This window comes from Phyllostomus discolor, chromosome 7 (genome assembly GCF_004126475.2).
Source record: "Phyllostomus discolor isolate MPI-MPIP mPhyDis1 chromosome 7, mPhyDis1.pri.v3, whole genome shotgun sequence".
Lineage (NCBI taxonomy): Eukaryota > Metazoa > Chordata > Mammalia > Chiroptera > Phyllostomidae > Phyllostomus > Phyllostomus discolor.
The window spans coordinates 53,567,307-53,594,749 of NC_040909.2; the positions used below are offsets into that span (position 1 = coordinate 53,567,307).

A 27,443-nucleotide genomic window follows, 5' to 3' on the forward strand; every position below is an offset into this window, starting at 1 on the left:
AATGATCTGCTTATAATTTACTCAAGCTATATACAAAGTTAAATGTTTTCTTGCTGCTAGTAACATATCTAAAGTCATTCTTCCTTAGGAGAACAAGTTATTTTGCAATTAAAAGAATTAAGAAAGGAACAGATGATCACTAAAGCACAATGAAAAGTCTCAATTTTTCACAATAATGCAATTTATTTAGCAATGCTTAGTACTTCAATGCAATGCTAAACTACTTCAAGTTTTCTCCCAGATGTATCTTTGAAGACAAATGAGGAGAATCTACTATATTTTAAAAAGCAAACAGGTATGTGCCCCATCTATTTAAAGGTGTAAAGGGCATTATAGATAAAGTGAGCTCAAAAACAAACAAACAAAACCTCTCAACTTTAATAAAAAGCACTCAGCCTTTAAACAGAAAAATTGAGCAAAAAGAAAAAACAACAAAAATCCCATTTTAAGGCTTAATATTTCTGACAAAAAATGCAAATTTAAGGAAACAAAAGCAAAATATAGGATAATTTAGAGTACTAAGGATCTGTCACTGATGAGCTCAGTGCATAGGTAAAAGCAAATAAAATGATGTAGACTCCTGCTGTGGCTGCTAACTAGTGGAATCTAGAGAGAGGCAAGTACATCTCAGCTCTTTTTGCCCAAGGTACGTGAAGCTATTTACCACTGAGAAGAAAACAAGAATAAATCAATAGTTACCCAGATGGTACAAGATAGCAGGTAATTGTGGATAACTGTCAGCCTTTCTGGAATTCAGCAGAGTGCTGATGAAGAGAAAGTCTATATATAAGTAGGAGAAAGGAAAACAAACCATCTGGTTACACTGAGCATTTTTCATGATAAGACTGACACAGGTTCATTTCATTCTCAACATGCAATTGTCAGTAAATTCATACAACGTCTTATTATAGATAAAAGTAGTACAAAAATGATTTAAAGTATTTTTAATTGGCAAAAGGTAAAGTGTTCATATCACTTTTTTACTTTGAAAATAATTGACATGAGCGGATAACACCTTATGTAACTATCTGTTAAAAACAGGACCACATGCCCCAAATGGAATCTCTTTCATGAAGGCCCACGACACCAAACCAAGAACTTAACTTATCCTTTCAGTTCTCCTACAAATGGAATCAGAAACCAGTCAATAAGGAATCACCTGATCACCACTAGTTAGGTAATTTATGGGATGGACACCTACCATCCCCTAAAGGAAAGTGACTTAGCAATAACCAGCACACTTAAAGTTCCTTATTCCAACTCTTGTCTGCTTGTAAGACTTTCACTTAATGTAGCTCCTTAGAGTTCTATTTACTAGATTGCATGCTGCCCAATTTGAATTAATTTTTGCTGAAATAAACTCTTAAAATGTTTAATATGCTTCAGTGTATCCTTTAATATATTTAAAATATATAGAAGTTACTATTTGCACAATTGTATCAAAAAAAGAGTTGAATTTTCATATGTAGGATAAACAGTACATCCTTCATTTTATTTTTAAAATGCAAGTTATTAAGTAATTTTCCTGAAAAATTTTTGTATGGAATAGAAGATTCAAGATCCTAAAATTAATTTTCCAAATGTTATTTGAGGAGTTTTTATATAGTTTTGCTTCTCTTCTTGTATGCATTCTGCTTATTTACTGACTCTCTCCAAATATGCACACCACAATCCAAGATCCTTCTTTTCCTTTATGGAGAAAAAAAGACATAAAATTTAAAATTTTGGTCTTTGCAAAATACATCTACCTTCCTGTCGACCAATGACTCCTGGATCCTGAAGCAGACAGGAAAACTTAAGTAGGGTCAATGGAGGGAGAAAAATTGGAGAGGGGAGGGGGGAGCATTAACTCCTTGTGCATATATGTAAGATGTTCTATAAACATAAAGAATGTCTACATGTGGATAAGCGTCTAAATTCCAAAGTATTCTGGATTACAAGATACTGACACCAATATTCTTTACAAATCAGAAGATTCTTAAATTTTCTTCATTTGGTTCTCCCAGCCTATTCAACAAGACAGCTTGCCTTTTGTTAAGAGGGAAAGCTATACTTATTTTTATTTCAACTTGCAAATTTTCAAAGAAACCCACATCTGCTGCAGGGGGGGAAATGGCACATTATTTTTTCTGATCTCCTCTCCTCTTACTAAGAAAATAATCCACTTAATGTACCCAGAAGGATAATAATCCTATTTCTATACTAGGGGAGTACAGACTCCCAGGGAACAGAGCCATTTTTTAAAAAACATTGAGGAATTGCCAAACATTGTAGAGTTCATACAGCCACTGCTAATTACTGCATATATTGCATTTCTGGGCCTATTGGCGATACTTTGGCTGATCTTTCTGGACTGTGTCTTTCCAGCTGAATGTTGTTTATTTCCCACATAATGCAAATGACAGGGATGATGTTGGTTTATTTTCTGATGGGCAAGGGAAAAATTGAATTATGTTTTAAATTAGATCACCCACATGTGTCAATATAAAAAAAACGCTCTCAACAAAATATATAAATGTCCCACCATAAATATACTTGAGCATAATCCACCTGACAATGGTGACATCTCTAATGGAGATGGGTTCCATAAAGGTGCAAACCTGTCTTTTCCTTCTGAAAAACTGCTAGGTAACTCCTCTGAAAAGTTAAGTTGAAACACATGTTTTAAACATTTTATAAAAAATGCATTTATATTTATCACTTTGCGGGGAATCTTTCTCCCTGTGTTATTTTTACCTTTAGGATTTCAGCCTGGAATGTTTATCAAAATAAAATGAGGGGAGTTTATTATCATTTAAGAAGAATCCTGAGGAGAGGCAAGGGCTTGTATTCCTCACAATTTATTACCAGGTATTTTTCTCAATGGTGCATGAGGACAAGAGAGTACAACCAGTTTCACAGTTAGGCCTCTAAGAGATTTAAAGTCTCTATCTCCCTTGTGCCTGCCAAGATACAAATTTTATTTCTAATGTGGCCTGATACAAATCTCCCCTCCTCTGTGGCTTTCCTAAAATTTGTATCAAGTTTGTCAATTGTGAGTGCCATTTACTGAGCACCAAGGATAATCTGCCGACTCTGAAAACTCACCCTATTTGCATGGCCATGACAGGAGGGAGCTGCTGTTAGTATTATCTCCATTGTACAGCTGGGCACACTCTAGCTCCCTGAAGCTAAGAAGCTGGCTCAGCCTTCCTCACCTAAGAGCCCGAGCTGGGGTTCAAATCCATACTGAACTCTCAAACTTGTGTTGTTGATAATAATGATAAAAGGAAAAATACTCTACTTTTAGAAGAAAGGGTTATTTTACATACATGCAGCAGAAGACTCTCACCAGCCTTTAAGAGAGGATCTAAATCACTAATCAGAGAGAAAACATGTTAAATAGAAGGGAAGGCCATCAAAGAGTTAATAAATCTGGAAACTGTGCTTTGCGTGCAAGTAAGCCAGGCATCGAGAAGGTGGCCAGACTTGGGACTGGGAGTATGCGAGGGAAAGAAACACCGGGGAGGAGAAAGGCAGATCTGGGGAATGGCTTCCCTAATTTTGACCATAAAATTAAGTTGTAGCTCAGAACATTGCAGCTACTAGGGCACCAAAGTTAAAGATCACAGTCAAGAAGTACCATGCACACTCCATTCCTGGTTGCCCAACCCTAATGTATTAGTTGTTAGTTCCTCAATGAGTACTCATTAAGTGAATCAAACACTGTCTCTTTCCTGAAACTAAAACATCTGCAATGGTAAAGATGTTGCAACTGGATTTGAAAGCTGCAGATCAAGTGGACTGCAGGGAGCAGTGTGAGTGCATGTGTGTGCATGCATGTGTAGCTTGTAAATTATTCTTGTAAACTGCTTACAAATAAGTTATGAAACTGGTGATGGGTGGCTGTCTGCATCAATAACAAAAAAGCAAACAAGCAAAAAAGGTGCAGATCAGGAGAAATATATAACCTTAGTCACTTCACATTAACTGATCACTCACTCATCCATTTGCTTAAATATTTATTTAATGTCCACTACATGCCAGGTACTGTGCTACATCCTTGGGGGTATATTGGTGAATAAAATAAGTTTGGTTTTAGCCACTACAAAGTGTATGATCTACTTGAGAAAACAGAGAATATTAAAGTAAAACAATATATACGTATGTATTCTTATACATATAGGGTATGTAGGAAACAAACTGGATGCAATGATAAAGACTAGCAAGACAGCAGGAGGAGAAAGATTTACATCAAGTGGCCAGAAAAGTCCTCTATGAGTTTAAACTCTAGAATGCAGCTTGTTCCCTAACTTGAGCATGCATAAGAACCACAGGGAAGACTTGTTACCAGATTGCTAAACCCCATTGCCTGAACATTTCTGAATCAGTGGCCATCGAGTTGTGCAGAGAATCTGCATTTTTAGTAAGTTTCCAAGTGACGTCGATGCAGATGCTATTGAGCTTGGAAAGACCCTCTGAGAAGTGGTCTAGAGCATAGTGTGTGAGGGACAGAGTTACATGAACTGAGGTGAAAGATTAGGCAAAGAAACTACAGAGGCCCTTGCAGGTGATTACTGGTAATATCAGTGCCAAATTGAAAACCTGACTATGAATTACATATAATCTGTCTACATAATCAAAATGATTAAGTATTTCTCCTTCCTAGAAAGTAGGATGTCTATTGTCCTCTTTTAAGCTAAGAACCTATAAGAAATTTGACCAAGGAATACAAAGAACCAACTCCTAAATCAAATAATATATTGTATAAGACATTCCTAAATTAACACAGCATCTATCATCCAAAGAACTTTATATTATCAGAGCAAATTTAATGAGAAGATAAAAGAACTCAAAGGATGACAGCTGCCTTCAAACAACTGATATACGTATTATGGTAAAGAAAGCATTTCTGTTAACAGGAGGAATTATGAGCTTAAAATTAATGTAGGAGGAATCTAAATTATATGTAAAGAACATACATTTGACCACACATGTCTTGAAATATTTAGCTAACTTCCAAAGGAGAATAATCTTTCTTAGTACGGAGGTACCTTGGTACTTGTTAATTTGTTCTGGGACTCATGACGAGTGCCAAAATTGACCAGTACTGAATGATGAAGCATTTTCTCTTGTGGGGTGGTGGTGTGACTCATTCCAGTTCTAGAAAGTGTGATGAGCTCCAAGCAAGCACAGAGTGCTGGAACATTTTTTTCTTGTGAAAATGTGCAAGTACAGCATTTGACAAGTTCTGAAGCCAATGAGTACTGAGGTATGGCTGCATTTTTAAAAATAGAAAGTCACCAGCCCTGACCTGTATGGCTCAGTTGGTTGGGCATCATCCCACAAAGAGATAGGTTGCCAGTTTGATTCCCAGTCAGGGCACATGTCTGGGTTGCAGGCTCAGTTTCCAGTTGGTGAGGGTGCATGTAGAAGGCCGCCAACTGATGTTTCTTTCTCTCCCACTTTCTCCCTTCCTTCCCCTCTCTCAACAAACAAACAAACAAACAAACAAACAAATAAATACAATCTCAAAAAAAAAAAGAAAGAATCAAGAAAAGAAAGCTACCAGAAGTTTGAGGGTTTAGTAGTTCTCAATGTTAGTCTGCACCCAAATTGTCTGGAAACCTGTTCAAAGTGTAGATTTTAAGGGCCATCCTCAGAGTTTCTGATCAAATCTGATGACATGAAACTCAGGAATCTACATTATTATTCAATGGATATCTTCAGACAATCTGATGTCGGTACACTAAAAACTATAGTTTAAGAAATGCCTAATTAAGACCTGGTTCCCCATAAAAGGCAAAACCCAGAGAAGCAACTGCTACAAAAGAATTACTATGTGCCAGATACTATGCCGGGCACTTCTTAGAAGCATCTCCTTTATTCTTAAACCATATTATTATTCCTATTTAGGTGAACAATGAGGAAAATGGGACCCATCAAGGCAAAATAACTTATCCAAGGTCATATAGCAAATAAGTTAGGGAGCCAGAATGTAAACTGAAGGTTTGTGCCTCCGATAATCCATCTATTGTACTTCCACTATACTGAGCTCATGACTGCCAACCCCCGTGAAGCTATGGCAATCATTAAGTGATTTTCTGGCAATCACTGTTTCTCCTGAAGTAGTATGGGATCTAGACTTCTGAATTAAAGAGAATCAAGGTTGAATTATGCCTTCAGACTTTAGAAGGTCCTTGCATAGGAAATCCTCACAGGTGCTAGTCAATCAAGGGCATGAATCAAGAACAGAGTCCATAACCTGGAATTTTTTTCCACTATTTCCACTTGACATGTTTATCCTACACTGGCCTCAGAGACAGAATGTTAACAGTGAAGGTCATAGATTGGAGACAAAAGTGTGTATTAAAAACAAACAAACAAATGGAAAAACCCCCATCTTTATCACACATCAGCTTCATGAATGTGGTTAAGTGAGTTTAATCTCACTCAGCCTCACATTTCTCATCGATAAAATTAAATAATATTAATACTTTCCTCAGGAGTTGCTGTAGTGCTTATAGAACACTTGTGAAACATTTAGCATAGTTATCTTGCATATACTATACATTCAGTAAATGTTATTCTTAGTTCTTATTTATTAAAGCATTCTAAGAGGCATGTGATGCAATTATAAAAATAAAGAAAAAATACAAAAGGCCAAGAAACATATGAAAAGATGACCTTATTAGAATCTAGAAAATGCAAACACAAATTAGAACAGAAAAAATGCCACTGCACCCCTATGTAAGGGGGGAAAAGTCAACTTTGATAATATAAAAAAAATTGGCAATGATGCAGACAGAGAAAAGTATTCTCCCCCATACACTAACTTAAAGGGGCAGCTGGCAGGTGGTTAATTTTTTTTTAATGCTGGATACAGAAATTCTATTTCTTGTTTTTGACCTAAAAACAGAAGTCAGTAAATTTTTCCTGTAATGGGACAAATAGCAAATATTTTTGGTTTTGCAATCCTTACAGTCTCTCTGAAAATAACTCAAGTCAGGTGTTGTAATTCAAAAGCAGCCATGGACAGTACATAAATGAGTGGGCATGGCTGTGTTCCATAAAATTTTATTTATAGAGACTGATACTTGAATTTCATGTAATTTTTTCATGTCAAGAAATACTCATCTTTTGATTTTTTTAACCACTTAAGGACATAAAAATAATTCTTAGCTTGCAGATTGCACAGAAAACAGCAGGGTGCTGGATCTGGTTGAGTGGCCCGCTGGCCTTGGTCTGGCAACCCCTGCCTTACAGTGACTGTCACACAGGTGCACAGGGAGGTGTGGGCACAGGCATTAAAGCTGGGAAAGCGGGAAACAACCATCAGTCCCTCAACAGAGAAATGGCTACATAAATACATTGTTGTATATCTACCATCTACCATCTACCATCTTCCATCTGAAATACCATGCTTGTAAAAAAGAACAAAGTAATTCTAGAGATCCTCATATAAAGGACACTGAAGAAACCGTGAAAAAGTTACATGTCTACATGTACAGCATGGTTCCCTTAATTAAAAACAAAAGTAAACAATTTTAATTTCATAATCACATATGTTTTCTATTGAAAATTCTGACAAGCAAATGTATTTCTTCCAAAAGTTTGGAAGAATTAGCCAAAACTTGATTACAGGAGTAGAAACTAAGGTGAGGCTTAAAGGTGCAAAAGGATGTTTTATCTGCATAATTTCCACTTTGTACAAGCAGACTGGATTTATGAGAAAACAATTAAATGAGCCGAAACCATACTTGGAGCACAAAGGGTCACTCTTGGTGGGGAATTCTGTGATCCCAGATTAAGAAGTAGATCATTTTCTGAGATAAAAATTACCTGCTATTCACAACTACTCACATTTGCCTCTAATAACCAACAGATAAATCAGCTATAGAGTAAGAAAAGAGGCAAAAAAAATAATAAATCCAAGGAACATTCATTTGGTAACTATCCCAGGTAGTTTCAGATTCCTTCTGTGTTTTTATTGTGAATGTCACTGTTCTCAATGATCAAGAGGCTGATGACAGCATCAGGAAAATCTGAGTTACATTTCAGCGTGTGTGCGTGACCAGGGGCAGGCTCCAGTCTGTCTAACCAAATTGGAGAAGAAAATGGCCACAGCAGATACCCTGTCTCAGTTCATTATTCAACACCTGTTAAACATGATTAACAGCCCTGGCTAATTATGTGTTAAGAGCATCTTAGGCTGTAATGGATCCCAGAGGTCTGTGAAGTTGACTTCATTTACATGTTTGTCTCCTTTCACAAGGTCTCAACCAAATATCGAAAAAAATCTACTGAGCATTTTATGAACTCCCCTGTGATCAACTCAAAGTTCCAAATAGACTGGCGGCTTCCTGCAAAGGACAGTGAGTGCATAAGGTGTACTCTGTTCAATAAATACAGCAGGCAAGGTTTGCATTTTATGGGGCACAAATAGGCCTCTTGTTGCAATTTCTATTAAAAAAGGCTGCTAACCTGTGTGCATTAAATTAATCATTAAGTTTTGTGATCTCAGCTAAAAGACTAAACAGCATTTATATGGCAGAATGTGCCCAAACCCTCCTCTATCTCACCTTAAATAAAGCAAAACTACAAAAATCAGAAATCAAAAAGGTTTCAAGAGGTTTTCTTGTTTGTTTTAAATATACATTTATTAGTATGTTAGGTTATAAAATTGTATGTATATTATATAATACATATCATATGTACATATATAAAATTATATTATGTTACTATATATTAAATACATACACACATATATATCTAACTGTTCAGAGTATATTTCTTGCTTCTCTAAAATGGCATTAAACCTAAGTAATTTTGAACTCTTCCTAGAATTAATTAAATGCTAATGTATCCCCCCTCCCTTTTTTTGGCAGAAGAGTGGAATTGGAGGCAGGAATTAATTACTTCATCAACTAGTGCACATGATGGGATATTATGTACCAGTTAAAAACACTGAATGAAGATCTATACATGTTGACACAGAAAGATATCTGTGATATACCAAACAGAAAAAAGTAAGCTGCTGAATATACAGCACATGGTGATCAAATTTTGTAAAAATAATATGTAAAGTACACATATATCCATTTTTAGATTTGTATGTATACAAGAATCTGAAAACATATACAACTACAAGGACTTACACGCAAATTGATTCTGTCTTCTTTAGTCCCCAGAGAAAATGTGTGTCCCCAATGCCTGCGTGGTTTTCACAGCTAAAAAGGGACTTGCAGGGTCCCTTCTTACCCAGCAACAGCACAGCACAGTGGTTTCGATCATGTGCCCTGGAGTCGAACAACTGCACTTCAAATCTCACATCCACCACTTACTAGCCAGGTGGTCCTGGACAAGCCACTGCAGTTTCCTCTACCTTTGCCATTTCCTTATGTGCATAATGGAATTCATAGTGCCAACTTCACAAAGCTGTGGTGAGGGTTAAATGATTTAATAACTGCATAGCACTTGGTTTAGCAAGTGCCTCGAACACTGACCTCTCTATCACCACTAGCTAGAGTTGTCCTTATCTTGTCTCAGCCATGATGTGAAACTTCCTTAGTCACCACCTTTTCTAACCTGCCAAATGTAAATCAGGGGCACCAGTCAGCAGTCTCCACGCCCCCCGACCCCCTGCCCACTTTAAGTTCCAAATAAAATTATTGATTGGTTTGTACATCCCTGAAGCCTCTCACTCTGTTACAGATCAAACACCACCTTGCTTCTAACTGGAGTTAATTCTCAGCTGGGGACTGAGGGTGACAGGGGTGGCATGGGCTGGTGACTTTTCCTGGTGGCTGACAGGTCCATTAGCACGTTTGTGGTTTCTGTTTACCTCCAGTATTCTTTTTGCTAAAAGCTCTTTCTGTAATTTCTTACTTTTAATTTTCTTTTCATATCAGTCTATAAGTTTCTGTCATTTTAGTGTAACCTTAGGCTCTAATCACATCTCCACTAGGTACCATCTGCAACCCTAGTTAAGGTACTGTTATCAGTGACGTTGTCCTTCTGCATAAAATGGGGATAATAGCATCAATAGTTTTTCCTTAGTCTTCAAATAAATTTGATTTTCTACAATTACAGATTTCATGCTCATTTTAGTAAGCAAAGACAAAAAATAAGACAAATAACAGAAGAAAATCAAAATCATCCATAATCCTGCCATCACTCCTGAAAGCCTGTTATTTTCCTTTCTTCACCCTATAAATGTCCACAGCTAATGGCTTGGGATCAAGTGGCGTAGAGAATTCTGAATCTTCCTTTTTTCTTTTATTTCTTATTGCCTCTTCCCAGACCACATTCAATGTTAACTTTCAGCCTAATATGTTTCATTGAACAAGTTTCATTGTGTTTAACTATATACCCATAATACCAAATATAAAGACTTTGATTGCTTTAGTTTAAAAAGAGAGAGAGAGAGAGAGAGAGAGAGAGAAGAGAGAGAGAAAGGGGATATCATGCTTTATAAATTGCCTATAACCTGCTTTGATAACTTCACAATGTATGCAATTCTCCACATCATATATGCATTGTCATTTTTGATCTCATAATAATCCATAGTACAGATATAACACAATCTACTTAACTCATCTTCTACTGGTCAAAATTTATTTTATTTCAAGTTTTTGCCACTATGGACAATGTTGCAAAAAATAATAGTGTGTTTTTCTCTGTGTGTGTGATAGATTCCTAAAGGTCAGACTATTGTTTCAGAGGCAAAGTGTATTTTTAATTTAAAATGAGATGGGCAATCTTCTCCCAGCATTTCCCTGTACTCTAACTACGATGAGATGTTATATATTTTTAGGTTTTGCCTAAATCATGGATCAAACACCTTGTTATTTTACTTAGCAATTCTCTGAGATTAATTCTTTCTTTTTACTCCCCATTTGGATTTTTCACTTTTTAAAAAATATATTTTATTGATTATGCTATTACAGTTGTCCCATTTTTTTTTCTCCCCTTTATTCCTCTTTATCCTGTACCCTCCTCCCACCATTGTTCCCCCACCTTAGTTCATGTCCATGGGTCATACATATAAGTTCTTTGGCTTATCTATTTCTCATACTATTCCTAACTGCCCCCCTGTCTATTTTGTACCTACCATTTATGCTACTTATTCCCTGTACTATTTCCCCCTTCTCCCCACTCCCCGCTGATAACCCTCCATGTGATCTCTATTTCTGTGAATCTGTTCAGGTTCTATTTGTTTGCTTAGTTCTTTTTTATTTTTGTTCTTTGTATTTTTTTTAGGTTTGGTTGTTGATAGTTTTGAGTTTGTTGTCACTTTACTGTTCTCATTTTTTATCTTCTTTTTCTTAGATAAGTCTCTTTAATATTTCATATAATAGGGGCTTGGTGATGATGCACTCCTTTAACTTTACCCTATCTGTCAACCCACAGTTGCTGCATTGTGGTGCTTCCTCAGCTCTCAGTCAGCTTTCAGTCACTTCCTCTACTACCTACCTGCAAGCAAACTGGGCCCTTCTGGTGCTGATTCTCAGGTAGGTGTGTTTGTGTATGTTCTAGGACCCTGCGGGTCTCTCCAGTGAACTCTCCTGTGAGTCTGAGAGTACCTCCTGCTGCCACAATCCCCACAGGATTGTAGAGTCAGAGGTTTTGAGGCTTTATTTCCCTGTGCTGGAACCCTGGGTTGCAAGGTCTGTCTTGCTCCCCAGTTGTTCCCCCCAGTTTATCTGCATGCAAATGGGAGACCAGCCACTCTACCAGCCACCACCTCACTGCGAGTCCTCTCCTCCTTGGCTGCATGTTTCTGCCCCTCCTACTGGTCTGGATGAATGTTTCTTCCTTAACTCCTTTGTTGTCAGACTTCTGTAGAATTAAATTTTCTAACAGTTCTGGTTAATTTTTGCTTTTAACTTTGTTGTTGTCCTTCTTTTAGTTGTGCGAGGAGACAAAATATATCTACCTATGCCTCCATCTTGGCTGGAAGTCCTAGATTTTCACTTTTATAAATTGTCTATTCACATCCATTGCCCACTTCATCTGGTTGAGTTTTTAAGGAACATTTTTTATGGAGGTTCTTGGTATTTAACTGGTTTAACCCTTGGTCTGTCATATGTGTTACACATTTTTTTACCTTGCTTTTTTTTTAAAGATTTTATTTACTTTTTAGAGAGAGAGGAAGGGAGAGACAAAGAGAAGGTAAGAAACACCAACTGGTTGCCTCTTGCATGCCCCCAACCTAGGACCTGGCCTGCATCCCATGCATGTGTCCTGACTGGGAATTGAACTGGCCACATTTCAATTGGTAGGCCATTGCTCAATCCACTGAGTCACACCAGCCAGGGCTTTACCTTGCTTTTGAATCTGCTTATGGTCAGACACATACATTGAAAGGCAGTTTAGAGAAAGGTGCTTTAATACAGTTTTGTTTCCCACTTGCCTTGCAATGCTCTGCTTTGCACATCAGGGTTAATCTCCCTACTCCACGTTTTATTACCATCATATCTCTTCTTGTCCCTCTTGCTTTGGAAGCTCTAACCTTCTCTTCTCTATATCTTGCTCTCCTGTCATCACAATTAGCCCCATAAAGAACTAAGATTTCTCCCCATCCTCTTAGCCTTTTTGTTTTTTTGTTTTTGTTTTTTTTTCAAAAGGAGAATAAAGCTTTTACCAAAGACAGTTTTGATGAGATGGCTAGAAAAACTGCTTTTCTTCATTGACATTTTGGAAATATTGCTCAGTGGTTTGGGACCCATTTGTTCCTACTGCCTCCATCTATCTTTGCTTTATGGCTTTTGACTTTTGCTGCTCTATCTCCACATTCTGTTTTGCTCTACTTCAACTCTTTCACTGCCAGGTGTGGTCTGGTTTCACAGATTTACTGTAGCCACCTTATTCCCTCCCTAGATTCTGAACCCCACCCTAGAAAAGGCTGCTTCCATCTCGCAGACTCACTCACTTATTGACTGACTAAAGCTTAGTTCAATCAATAAACATTTTAGCCTAAGTGGGTTTAAATCCAGAAGCACAGATGTTTTCAGATAGTTTCAGATGGTGAGAACCAGAAGTTTTAATTTTTTTGCAACACAGTATTAAATAGTGGCATACTAAATTTCATCCTATGAACTAGAAATAATTTCAACTTAGTAGAAAATCAGGATACAGATATGTATAATTATGTAATAAAAATTATTGTATTTGTTTTTATATTACATATTTTAGTTACTGTAGAGGTATTATATTATGTATAACTATTACAGAATTATTATAATGAAATATCAGGCACAGTCCAGAAAAATTAAGTTTTTGAACTTAACTTTCTCTGATTTTTCCTCATTAATATTAATTTGCTACATTTTACTTATATGGAAGCTAGAATCAAATATTTAAGAAAATTTTAAGATCAAGTAATTAGAAGTGGAGGGCATTCTGTAAAACTATCCCCTTCCTCCTACTGAACATGGTGAAAGCACGACTTTGTTCCCCTGGATATGGGAAGCCCCAGGGGAAACTGAGAGGCTCCTTCAGAGACTCTCGAAATCTCCTGATGCACTTTTAGCCTAGAGCAAGGCAGTAGAAGGGAGCTAAGTGAGTAGCGACCCATTTTCAAGGGTAAACTAACAATTTGCTAGAGAGTTATTTGGCAGCATGAGGGTGTATTAATAAATTTTGTTATTTTTTCCTGTTAATCTGTCTCATGTCAATTTGTTTATTAGAACAGCCAGAAAAACTTACAAGGGCATAGAAAAATTATTATTTGTCCCCTATAACATCTTATAGCCTCTGCATTGTATAAGTTCTGACTAATTGTCATTTTTGCCCATCAATATCTCAGCCTAGTTATCCTTGCTTACATGTAGTATAAGTTTCCTTTGACTTAAGTACCCAAATACAACTCCAGTTTTCAATTTTCAAGTACTTCTCATGCTTCGTCCTAGGTTCCAAAGTCCAAACACTGGTAGTGTGGAGATATTCCAAAGATGTGTAGAAGACTGACACATGAGAAAAGAAGAGTCCATAGATTTGTTAACTTTGAGTGGTTTTGCAAAAGAATCAGTCCCAGAGCCAGCACTATGATGTCTGGGACCAAGTGGTATTCAAATAAGATATCTGTGCCCCAAAACAGAGAGCATGTCCTATAAAGCTGTTTCCTTCTGTAACTATTTTGAGGGTTTTGAAGCTCTTCTCATATCTTATCACATTTTAAATATCTAAAAGGATCAATATTAGTTCTTTGTAACATTCTATTTTTTTGTCACTGTTACTAATGTTGAAGGACAATCGATTCTGATTTGCATAAACTCAAGGGCAACTCAGAAGACAGAGGCAGTAACTAAGATTGAAACTGGCATGTCTCTCCCTGGTGAGGTGTTACACCTAAAAATGGCTTTTATCTTATAATGAAGAAAAAGACTCCAGTCTCCAGGACACACCAGTCACAGCCTCTAATCTTTTCCCCAAACAGCAGCCTAGGTGATCTTTTTATAATGAAAATCCTATCATGTAATTCCATACGTTGAACCTTTTCCATGGTTTTGCATTGTTCTAAGGGTGCTACCCAAATTCCTCAACACAAATTCCAAGGCTCTCAACACTAGCAGACCCAGCCCACTTTTCAACAAATAGTTTGCAATGCCCTCTTTAGTCACCTGAAGTGGAATTTATCATTAAATTCAACTTAGTAGAAAATCAGGATACAAACTAAAAGCAGTTTAATTTACCATTAAATTCCACTTTACTGGAACTCCTGAGGTATAGTGTCATAACATTGAAGTCATTATAATGCCTTTACTCTAAAGAAATATTAGATGGAATATGACACCATGAGGGAACATGCAGCCTCAATTGCCCCTAGCAGGCATTCCAGGACTGTGAGAGAAACTAGCCTGAGGGGAAGCCAACACTGTAGGGAGCAGAGCAGAGAGACAGAAAGGACCTACATTTGTGGTCACTTCACAGAGCTATAGAATCCACCAGTCTTGAAGCACATACATGTTTAGATTTTCCAATGATCCAAGCGCTAAGTTCCTTTATAGTTACACTTTCTGCATTGGGTTTTCTGCCTGTGACCTAAAACATCATTATCAATACATCCAACCAAAAACAGAACATGAGGAACAGGACCAAAACCCTCTCATCAGACTGTAAAGCATGATTATATGAACACCCAAAGAAAATATAAAAATGAGTGTTCTTTTGATTTACAAGTATGAGATATCATGGACTTTATAGAAATCACATGTTACCAGAACAGCCTAATTTACGTTTCCACTTAACAATACTTACAGTTCAGGATGCACACCCCCTGATTTCTTATGTCCTTTCCTTATGGTATAACGTAGTTCTCAGGGCTTTCTGGAAATGCTGTAAGCTGTAATCAAAAGTTACCAGAGCTGGTTACCCATACACCTCCTTCTCCTACCAGTCCTAGTGCACCTGACCATCAACACACCTGAAATCCCACATTCATGTAGCTTTTTTTCATGGGCAGGGTGAGAAAACTAAAAGCAATTGTTAACTTCTTCTAAGCAAATATCTACATATTTCTTTCTTTAGTGTCATTTTCTTAATACTATAATAAAGTTATTTCCCCCATCATATTCACATTCTTTCCAAAATGTAAAAATAGCTACTAAAATAAACTGGCAATGTAACAATTTATGTTGTACTCTAGATTATAACTGTACTACAATAACTATAGCAATAAGAGCAACACTTATATGGAACCATTTGTGTAGCAGGTCTCTATTCTAAACACTTGGAAAATGCTAAGTCCTTTAATTATGTAATAACTCTACAAGAGTAATTACTATTTTTATCACCATTTTACTGATGAGGCTCGGAGAGTTTAAGTCACTTGCCCAAAGCCGCACTGTCATAAGCCAAGATTCAAATGCTGGGTCTGTATTCTTAATCACTAGGCTATAAATGCAAACCTCAGAGATATGGCTGTTTCAGTGCCACAGCACTGCAAGAAAGCAAGTATTGAAATAAAGTGAGTCATAAGGTTTTGCTGGTGGAGGGTCTTGTCTTCAACTGGTTAAAAAAAACCCAGAATATTTATGATGCACGATAAAACAAGGGGTGCTGTACTGCCTCTCAATACAAAACATGCTGGGAAAAAAACTGGCTAATATCGGGAAACATACATTGGGATGATTAGAAAATGAACCTGAAGAAATATCAAACCTTTAGATGCAGAAAGATAGATAGTTTTTATAAAGAGAAAAAGGTAAACAAGAAGTATTCCTTGAAGAGTCTGAAAAGCTAATGTTAGAAACGGATCACCATATTGTCTAATCTGGTCAACTTCCATATCCTATAGATTTAGTTTCCAGTCACAATCACCTGCTCTCTGATACACTCACACGTACACACTCACTCACATTTGTACATTTCTGCTCACACATGCACAAACACACACCAAATACATGGCAGAAAAAGAAAACAAAACTAGCCCTTTTTTCTTTGTCATTGATCAAATGTACCTACAGAGTCAGCAGGGGATAAATATCTTGATGCTTACTGCATGTATGAGCGCTCTTTGAAGTAGAATACAGAGAAGGGACTTTTAATGGAGCGTTCGGAAGGGAAAAAAATGCTGTAAAATCCAATCCCCCTGGTGAGTGTCATTTCTAGCACCGAGGTTTGTTTTCTTTATCTGTAGTGCATCTAGATGATCAAACCAAAAATAACTGATCCACAGGCTCTGAAGTTCTCATCAGTAATCACTTTTTGCATTCATAAATAAATCAAAAAGTAATTTGAATCCTATCGTCCCTCTAACTCCTAATATCATGGTGTATACTTTTATCATTGGCAAGGGGCAAATTAGGGGGCTTTCTCAGATGCTGGCAGGAAAGGACGAAGCATGTGAGCTTAATCTGCCTACTTGTGTGGCAGAAACACATGGACAAAGGCAGAACGACCTTAACAAACCTCTATCAGGGCCAAATGCAGCCCTGTGCAGCACGGGCGGTGCGCCCGCAGGGGAGGTGAACACAGAGCTCAGCAGGGAGATGGGCCTGGTCACTAAGCTTAATTATGAATAGTGGTTGGCGCAATTACAAAAGCACCATTTTGTTCAATTTCTTACAAGCAGAAAAGAAAATACCAGAAAGGGGGAAATATAATGTCAAGACCTCTGCCAAAGATGAGAAGGATCTTCCTCTGCAATGTTCAGTAACATCAACTCAAGCCCAAGGGTGTTCCCCACTCTGGGCCTCCATCATTCAAAGACTGAAACAGAATCCAGGAAGCCAACAGGCACTCATCTCTTTCCCCTTACTGAGAGAGTTCTCAGAACCATGATGTATTCGTTCTCTATTTTTTAATTAGGTAAAATCTATTTTATAAAGTAAGAAACTCCTCAAAGAGGTCACAGATTTATCATGATGTTAAAAGTCATAAAATTACAGTCACAGGCTAAGCAGTTAAATCCAAATTACATGCCACCCCATTAATTTTATAATCAATAGAGATTAAAGGAAATGAGGAAGTAAAGTCAATGGTAGGATCCTAGCTTAAATCAAATCAATACATATCTATTACACTTAAGATGGAAAGAAGAAGATGCAGCAATGTGGAGCCTCATTCTGTGCCTCGAGGAACTTACCATCTCACTGGGAATCGATATGTAGCACAAGGAAACTTTCTCTGTGCAGCAATAACAATGCTAAAGGAGTCAGGGGTCGCATACAAGAACCATGTAGAAAAGCGTGCTAGTGCCAGTGCAGTGGTGACCAGCATGGGCTCCAGAGCTAAACTTCCTGGTTTGAACCTAACTATATTTCCTCAAGCTCATTGACCTTGGACAAGTTAATAGTCTTCAGTGCCTAAGTTTTCTAAAATAATGGAGAGAAAATATTACCTGTCTCACTTAATGGCTGTAAAAATCGAATGAGTTAATACTTGTAGCAAAGAACTCTAAATAAGGCCTGGCACCACCTAACTGTTAAATACATGCAATACTACTTAGAGAAGGAAAACATTTCTGTTATGCGAAAGGTTGCTAAAGTGCTGGCAGAATTTAAATGTGGAGGGAAAATAGTATGTTCACTTTCCCCTTTCCACTGATTCTTTCTCTACCACTACAAACATCCTAAGGTCTCAACCATTCTAAAAATGAAAACTGACAAATGCTTCTCTACTGTGGTAACAACCTGTAAAAATCTCCTCTCTCTTTACTTGCCGTGATAAACTTTTCAAAACTTATCTACATGCGTACCTAATACTTGTTCATTGTCAGTTATTCCCCTGCCACTCAAAACCAGACTCTAGCCTCCACCATTCTTCCCATTGGCACAATAGCTAAATCCAACATCACTTTCTCATCAGTCAGCATCCTCCCACTTCTCTGTAACATTAAAACTTATTCCCCATTCTCTCATAACAATTTTCTCCTTTCTAGGCTGTCACTATTATTAGAATGTTGACTTCCAGAGACAAGGGACTTTCTTTCTCACACAGACATCCCTTAGTACTCAGGAATGTGTCAAAATTAAATTGCTTTGCTAGACTCTGCTCTCTACCACTGTGTGAGGTGACCTCCAATATGCCCACCTCTGATATATATGCATATATATATATATGTATATATGTGTGTGTGTGTGTGTGTCTGTGTGTGTATAAAACTCATGTAAACCCCTCCTGCTAAGCATGAGAATCTTGATATAATGGAGTTCACTTCTGTGATTAGGTTAGGTTATGTAACAAAGAGGGATTTTTGAAGATGTAATTAAGACCCCCAAATCAGTTGACTTTGAGTTCATCAAAGACCCATGTTGGGTGAGTCTGACATAATCAGATGAATCATTAAAAGAGACTGGGCTCTTCCAGAGAGAAGAAATTCAAAACTTAAAAGAATTTTGCTGTATCCCATGAAAAAAGTAAGCTCCTAGGTTGTGAAAGGACTTACAAAAGAGGCCATGACAGCCCTTGCTGGGTAGCTTGGCTGGTTAGAGTATCATTTCAATATGCTAAGATTATGGGCTCAATCCAAGGTCAGGGCACCAAAATAAATAAATAAATAAATAAATAAATAAATAAATAAAAATAAGTAAGTATAAAAGTAAAGTAAGGAAAAAGAATAAGGTGTAAGTAAGTGGAATAACTGGAACAGGTAGATATTTCTGTCTTTCTCTCTCCTCTCTTTCACTCAAATCAATAAATTTAAAAAATTAAAACAAAAATGTGGCCATGTGGCAATGACCTTCTATGGGCTAAGAGAAGTCATTGTTTTGTAGCTAACAAGATAATGTGGAACTCAATCCTACAACCACAAGGAAATAAAGTCTGCAAATAGAAGGGAGTGTGGAAGGGATTTTTCTCTAGTCAAGTCTCCAATAAAAACACAGACAGCTAGCACCTTGATTTCAGCCTTGGGAAACCCTTAGCAGAGAAGCCAGGTAATATATGCCAGATTCTGGGCCATGAGAACTGTAAGATAATAAATGTGTGTTCTTTTAAACCACTAGGTTGATGATAATTTGTTAGACAGTAACAGAAATCTAACACACCACTTGTCCCATTTCCCTCTGCCTTCCACTGCCTTCTCTTCTGACTCTGTTGTCTTCACCTACCACCTAAATAACTGTGTATTGTTTCTCTGTCTCAAAACGCTCCAAACTGATTGTAGTCCTTGATGAATCACTTTAATAAGCATCTATATGTAGCCATATCTAGATCTCTAGACTGTTCTCTTTTAAGCCCATGTGCTGTTTTTCCTATTGCCCAATGGTCAACCCAGTGTGGGCACCAAACTCCTTATTTGGTGGTCCAAAATCTACCTTGTTATTGCCCCTTCTATCTCAAGGCCAAAGCGTCTCCTTCTAATTGGACTAGTACTGCCCATCGCATCTCCACTTTTCCAGCATTTATTCTGCGAGCATTACTAGGAGACTCACTTGCTCCATTTTCCTTGATTAGAACCAATGACTGGCCAAGTTCTAATGGCTTTTAACAATACAGTTCACATTCACATCTTCTTTTCTATTCCAAATGAAATTCAGACCCTTATTGGTTTCCTAATGGTTTGGCCTTTTTCCTAATTTATCTAAAACTTGTTTTAAAATCTCTAATACTGCTAAGTAGGTGTTATGAAAGGCAATGGAACTAACATAACTTAAAATGGGCTGTCAAAGTACAACACAATGTTAATATTTTTAACATCTCCAGGCCTCAGCGTTCTGTCTGATTACTGGGGAGGATAACATTTACTTCACAGTTATCTTGAGGGTGACATGACAAACAATCCAACAAATGGTGGTTGTTCTAAGTATTACCTGGAATATTGGCAAAAGGGCCAGTTAGGCTTGAAAGCTTAACAAAAACTCCAATTCCTCTTCCTGTTTCCCCTTATTAAGCCATCAGGACGACCTGAACAATGTCTTGCATGGTAACTTCATCAGAACATGTTTTGAGTCTCTATTCAGCTTATAAACTCTTGGAAAATCTTAATAATATTGCTTGTGTTTTCTTGCCTCCCTGAAAACTGACTGCTAAATACTCATAAACATTGGGGAAGAAACTGAGATGTGGTTTAAATGGAAATGTGGGAACTTAAGACAAAGAAGACAGAGAAGAAAGGGAAAGGAGTGGATGTAAGGGGCAGGCTTCATCTAAACTAAAGCCAAAGGGAAGCAAAGATGCCCTGTGTGCTGAGGTTACTCTCAGTGAGTTATTCCTCTTGGGACATATGTGCCATTACTGAAACCAAATGTTCTGCGTGGTTATAATTTTTCCATGGGAGGAGGGAGGCCAATTCTAGTATCATTCAACTCATCACATACAACCTTCCCCCCAAATACTCAATATCAATGGAATTATTTTATAAAAAAAAGGAAATAATAAAGTGATTGGGTATACTCAACAACTCACAGTTAGCCTCCTACCCCCAAAGGTGTAAATAGTTGAAAGTCTAGGTCTTCTGTTTTATAGCTGAAAATATCTCTGCATGGTTGGGAAACATCAAACCATGATGCCAAAGAGCTGGCAGCCCTGAGATCTAGTGATGGTATCAGCAGGCTGTCCTCTGGAGTGCATAACAGTGATGCAATTTTATTTTTCTGTCAAATGTTGGGGACATAACATTCACAAAAATTATAAAAATTCTGGTCCTAATTTATGTCAAATAAACCGAATGGCATCAGTTAAAAACTGTATAAATACCTTCTTTTAAGATACTTGAAAGAGCTTTCACAGAATTCTTCTACCCATCACTGTCAGAGTGGATATATTCTGGTCAATATTTGAATAGGTAAGAATTTACAAAAGTGTGTAGGAAGAGCACCTTAGAAAGGAAAATGCTGAATATGCAGATAAAATTCACAGAAACACAAGCAGGAAGGAGGTAGGGCATTTGGATAATAGCCTCAGATCCTATACAGCAGGGAGTGTCAAACTCATTTTCACCAGGTATTGGGAACTGCCCTGCCTGGTATCAGAAGCTGTAACCCCCACCAAGGCTAAGGCTGAGGGAGTGGCCTTGGACCATAAGCCAGCTAGGAGACAAAAGCTTATCTCCCTTGGCAGGAGCGTTGCTTCTGCTGCTTCATTCATAACTGAACCTCAAAGCTTGGTCCATTAGCCAATGACGGGTAAGATTCTACAAGGGAGGAATGACCTAAGACAGGCATGATCACGTGGGAGGCCCCCAAGAAAGGACTTTGGGGGCTACAGCAAAAGGGGGTGATGGACCCTCGCTCCTCGGCTGTGACATAGCCTGAGTCCTCAACGTCTGGGAGAAAATCTCCTTATCTCTTGGTTGCCTTAGTTCCCTTGCTCCACCTAAGCCTGAAACAATGACAGGGTGGTGCCGCCCTGTGCTGGAAAGGGCGGGTTCCCCGGGTGATCAGGCCTAAGAAAGAATATGTAAGATTCTGTGAAACCTGCTTTGTTTAGAATGCTCTCAGTTGAATGAGAAGGGTCCAAGGAGGAAGTTAGTTTGTTCCTTAAAGTCTTACAGCTCTTTGATCCTGACTCAAAATAGGCCCTCAGACTTCCATGTTATCTATTGTTTAATCCTTACTTCCTAGCAATGAGTAATGAGCTTTTACCTGAATTCTTATTTCAAACGAAACCAATAAAAAGCCTCTCTGGAGGGGGAACGGTGCGCTCTCCCCACCAGGGAGGGTGGCCAAGTGGCTCGCTCCCCACGTGAGGAGTGGCCCTGCTGTTCCTATTCCCCCACAGGACCTGGTTGTCTCTGTGTATGTTTTTCTCTCATTTCGACGATCCATCCGCAGCTGGCGGATGGCAGTGATCACTGGTGGCGGGTGATCCACGCATCAACCAGGGGCCAAATAAGCCTTGAAGTTGCCTTCAGAGGGCTGAATATAATTTTAGGACTGTATAACTGTACAGTCCTATAATTTTAGGACTGTAACTACTCCTTAACAATTAAGTGAGAGCTCAGCACTGCCTCTGGGTAGAAACAAGGTCCTGGGCCAGATAAAACAAGATGAAGGGCTGGATTCAGCCCGTGGGCCTTGTGTTTGCCACCTATGCTATAGGGGATGAGAAACAAGAGAAGTGAAGGTTTTAGTTGGCTTTACCAGATCACCTGGCAGAGAGAGAACAAGCAGTGCCTGATGGAAACATCTCCAGAGGACAGTTCTAGCCTGGCCCTACCTGACGTGTGTTACTTGGTGATGGATGATGCTCTGATAATGCTCTTCAGAGTGGTGGAGGGCAGGAAAGAACTCACAAACCAGATGTTCCAGAGATGAGGGTGAGCGGGTAAAGAAGAGAGGATAACAAGTGTACTATTTGCTGAGAACCCTTATATGTGAGTTTATACACAATTCCCACAACTCTCTAAGGCACAGATGGCAAACACAAGGCCCAAGAGCCAAATCTGGTCCTTCGCCTTGTTTTATCCAGCCCAGGACCTTGTTTCTACCCAGAGGCAGTGCTGAGCTCTTGCTTAACTGTTAAGGAGTAGTTACAGTTATACAGTCCTAAAATTATATTCAACCCTTTGAAAGCAACCTCAAGGCTGATGTGGCCCCCAGTGAAAATGAGTTTGACACCCCTGCTCTAAGGCAATAATTATTATACTCATTGCATATAAGTGAAAGTAGGGGCACCAAAAGGCTAACGAAGAAGGTATATTAGGTTACTGTTGACCTCCCTGCACATTTGATGTTGGTTTTGGTCATGTGACTTGCATAGAATATGAATGGAAGACAGTATCATTCTAAGCCTACACCTTAAGAAGTTCCTTCTTGTCCCTCTAGGATCTTCTGACTACCATGAGAAGAACATATCCTAGGTAACCTTGAAGGCTCCATCCTGGGCAGCAACATAGAACAGGTAGCACAGAGCCACTGACCCCCACCTGCAAGCCTGCCATATAAAAAAGAGGTGCCCAGCTGTTCCACGGAGCTGTAAGGGCACAATGATTCTGTCACATCAAACTGACTAATATAATGAGTAACCAGTTTATTGAAGTGTCTAAAATGGGTTTTTTCTTAATTGCCACTTATCAGCACTTAGTGCCAAGGCTGAAACACAGAAGCCATTTTCTAAACAACTGTTAGTTTTCTTCTTACTCAGGAGTGGGAGAAGTTTAATATAGAAAACCATTTCTGATTTCCACCTTGCAAACTCTAAATATAGTACAATCCTTATTTGGTGTGCTTTACTTCTGAGTAAACTTGATTCTTACAGAGTGTACCTCTTTTGTTCCGATTTCTTATGCCTCATGGGGCAAGGTTTTGGTTTTTCATCCTTCTTTAAGCTGCCTTCTTGTGCTACTCTTTTTACAAATCACATTAACTAAAAAGACTGCATTTTATTCTTTTACATTATCTTCCCAATCAGTGTACTTTACTTTTCATCATATTTTTATAATCTCATCTAGTATTTTTTGTTTCTGTTTCCTGCACTTACCTTCAAGTTTACATGACAGTCACTGCCTCTTTGATGATTCGAAGCTTTTACGGAATACTGTGGAATTACATCCATAAAAGTTTTTGATGTCCTCTAGCAACCAAAGATCTCTATGACTTCCAGGGGTTCTCATCCTTCAGGATTAAGCCAGCAGTTTTGGGGACGGGTAGTTTCAGAGAAGGAGTAATCCTCAACTATTCTCTCAGTCTTGGTTTCCCTGAGTATTTTTTCCTTTCTTATTTAACCTCATGATTAAAAATGTTACCATTAACTTCATTCCGTCTCTCTCATCCATTATTCTTGCTTCTTCATTTCCTGTTATGATGTTGGCCTGACCATTTAGTGTTTAAGTTTTCCCAACAAACAGGTAAACAACATGTTACAAGAGAGTGAAATCTCTCTCCAACGTAAAAACCTCAGCAAGCTCCCCGTTTCCTCCCACACCAGCTCTGAACTCCTTAGCCTGGCACATCAGGCAGCTTGCTACCTGGTGCAGAGGCCTCATCTTTTGCCAGTAGCACCCTCCAATGCATTTTGTCACTTCCCACACACACTTTCTTAAAAGTGAACTAACACTTGTGCTTTCAGTATATATTTTAATTGTTTTAAACTACTTATTTTACTATTGAAGAAAGGGGATCAATAAAGTAAAATACCTGAGACTACACACCTAGTCAGCAGCAGAGCTATCATACCAAAGGCACTGCTTTTCATTTCCTGTCATGCTGCTCACACCCTGTGCCTTTGCGTCCATAGTCCCCTCTGCCTGACACACCTCTCCAGCCCGGCCTTGCAGAGAGCACTAAGGACTTGGACTCTCAATGTCAGCTCAGTCTTCTCTCAGTTCCTCCCCTGACCACCCTGTGACAAAACTATTTGTTGCTCCATTTGTGTGCCCATTTCTATTAGGGAGAGAGTAACACACACTGTATTCACACCTCTGTTTACCCCACCACCACACCTTTAGTTCCTTTTTAATTGTCATATTGCAGATGCCCAGAAAATGAGTATTGAACTTGATCTAAATAAGAGTAACATTGGGATAGCTATTAAACTTATCAAAGATAAGGAATGAGTGGAGGAAAATGTATGTGGATATGCATCCATACTGGTTATTATAATATGTATGAGTTTTATATATTATATAGTATATATATATTATATATATATATGTGGTTATCTGTATAGACAACCCATTTGGGTAATAGAGTACTATGTAGATAACTCATGTAAATTACCTATAATATGTTGATGAAATAAAGTTAAAAACTGAGTGCAACGTAAAATAGTGGCCAAATATACCTCCCTGTGTTATGCTTATCTTAACACAGTCTCTTTTAAAAGCTTTTGAGAATGGTTTGTAAATACTTCATATGCCAGAGACAACTAGAATGCAGGCCACTTTACAAATAAAGATAACTACTGATTTCCACAGCTAAACAATTGAGAAGGTGTTGGGAACCTCCCTGCCTGGTTTCAGAAGCTGTAATCCCCCCATGGCTAAGGCTGAGTGAGAGACCTTCAGACCATAAGCCACTAAGGAGAAAAAGCTTATCTCCCTGGCAGGGGCACTGCCTCTGCCCCTTTTACTTCACCCTGCTTGGCCCCCAGTGCTTGATTGGTTAGCCAATTATGGGTAAGATTCCTCAAGGGAGGGACAATCTAAGATAGGTATGATCACAGGAGCCCCCAGGGAAGGACTTGGGAGGCTATAGCAAAAGGGGGTGATGGACCCTTGCCCCTCGGCTTTGACAAAGCCTGAGCCCTCATTCTGTCTGCAAGAAGTCTCCTAATCTCTTGGCTACCTTATTTCCCCTGCCTGATTTAAGCCTCAAAAAATGACAGAGGGCAGCCCTGTGCTGGACATGATGGGTTCCCTGGAATCAGGCCTAAGAAAGGATAAACAAAATTCTGTGAAACCTGTTTTGCCAAGAATGCTGTCAATTTTCTGATAAGGGTCTGAGCAGGATATGAGTTTGTTTCCCGAAGTTTGTAGCCCTTTAGTTAACAGACCCTGACTCAGAATAAGCCCTCATAGTTCTTTGTATGTTATCTATTGTTTGATCCCTACTGCCTGACAATGATTAATGAGCTTTACCTGTATTCCTGTACAAAATGAACTCAATAAAAGCCCATTGAGGAAAAGGGTATTGGCCCTTCTCCTTTGAGAGACTGGCCACCTTTCCTCCCCAAGCAGATCACATCTTGGTAGACTTATTCTCATCCATGGCAGATGCGGGGACCCTGTGGGTGGAGCCCACCCACAAGAAGGGTCATGGGTTAAGAGGTGGGTTTAGATGAATAAAAGTTCCTGACTCAAATAACTAACATAGCTCTCCTAGACACAGAACTTGTAATAAGAATAAAATGGTCATGTGGCCACACTAAACAATATGCCTTCTTGGATTTTGCCACCTACTAATATCTCATGGCCTATGCTCATTTATATTTGATTTTTTTTAATATACTTCAGGTGTTTTGGGGGTGTTTGTTTGTTTGTTTGTTTGTTTTTTACTTTTAAGGTCAGGAGAAACCAAAGCACTTGCTGGAAGAAGTGTCAGCCAATTGCTTCCATGATGGCTGGTCTGGGCCATGGACCTCTTCTGCACCCTCTGTTTCTCTTGACATTCCTACTTCCCACTGGGAATCTTTCAAAGTTTCATCCCACTGTCTATCTATCAGCATTTAGAACATAAGTATTGAATATTTTATCTTCCAAATTTCTACTGACAGCAAACACTCAAAGAAAATCTATATGCTTACAGTCACTTTGAAAGAATGGGCAAACTAGATACCCAGTAGGAGTCCCAGGACCCCAGGACTATGTTTTTCTCTTCCAGACTTATTTTCTTCCCTTTCTTCTGTGTCCTGTGGGGTAAGGGCTTGTGAGGCTGCATATGGGATGATTTTAAGGTGTGCATCATCTGACCCACCAGGATGAGAAGAATCGAACCATCCTAGTCCTCTATAGGACCTCGGGAGTAATACTGGAACATTCCTCTGCTGCTAAAAAATGCTGCTGATGTACATTAACTTGTAGCCTTTCAGATTTTAATAATAAATTCAAACTGTTTCTTCAAACCATTTTATTTAATGCCTTGACAGACTTATGCTAGCATTACTCTAGATAAATGCGTGCTTCATCCCAAAGAGATATCAGAAAGAATAATTTCCCTTCAATTTACTCCTGTATGTTGCTTGTTAATTATTTTGAATCATTTTGCAGTAGACTTTTCAGTCCCATTTAATAAAAAATCTATCTTAAATTCCTTACCAACTTCCACCCCTATCACAGTTTTTATACTTGGTGGTGTTATTTTTGAAATAACACTTTACTTATCATAATATCCATAGCTAAACCAAAGGACAGAAGTATCATTTATAATAATGTTTTTCTCATCTGTAACACATAACACAGGTTTTTCTTTTTCAGTTGATTTTACATTGCCTCCAAACAAATAAATAGTATCCCTTGCATTCTAGGCTATGTAAAAAGGTAACTTACACCATGCACGACTAAAGTGCACTGCCTGAGCAAATCAACCGCACAGAAGGAAAGCAGTGATGCAGCTCCAGACCACCCCTTATCCACCAGT

At 38.4% G+C, this 27,443-nt stretch overlaps 1 protein-coding gene across 1 annotated transcript in view; it reads right to left on the bottom strand.

Annotated features, from left to right (window-relative positions):
* FHIT (fragile histidine triad diadenosine triphosphatase) overlaps window positions 1-27,443 on the bottom strand; it is a 1,459,115-nt gene that overhangs the window by 679,134 nt on the left and 752,538 nt on the right. The gene's annotated exons all lie outside the window — the stretch shown is intronic.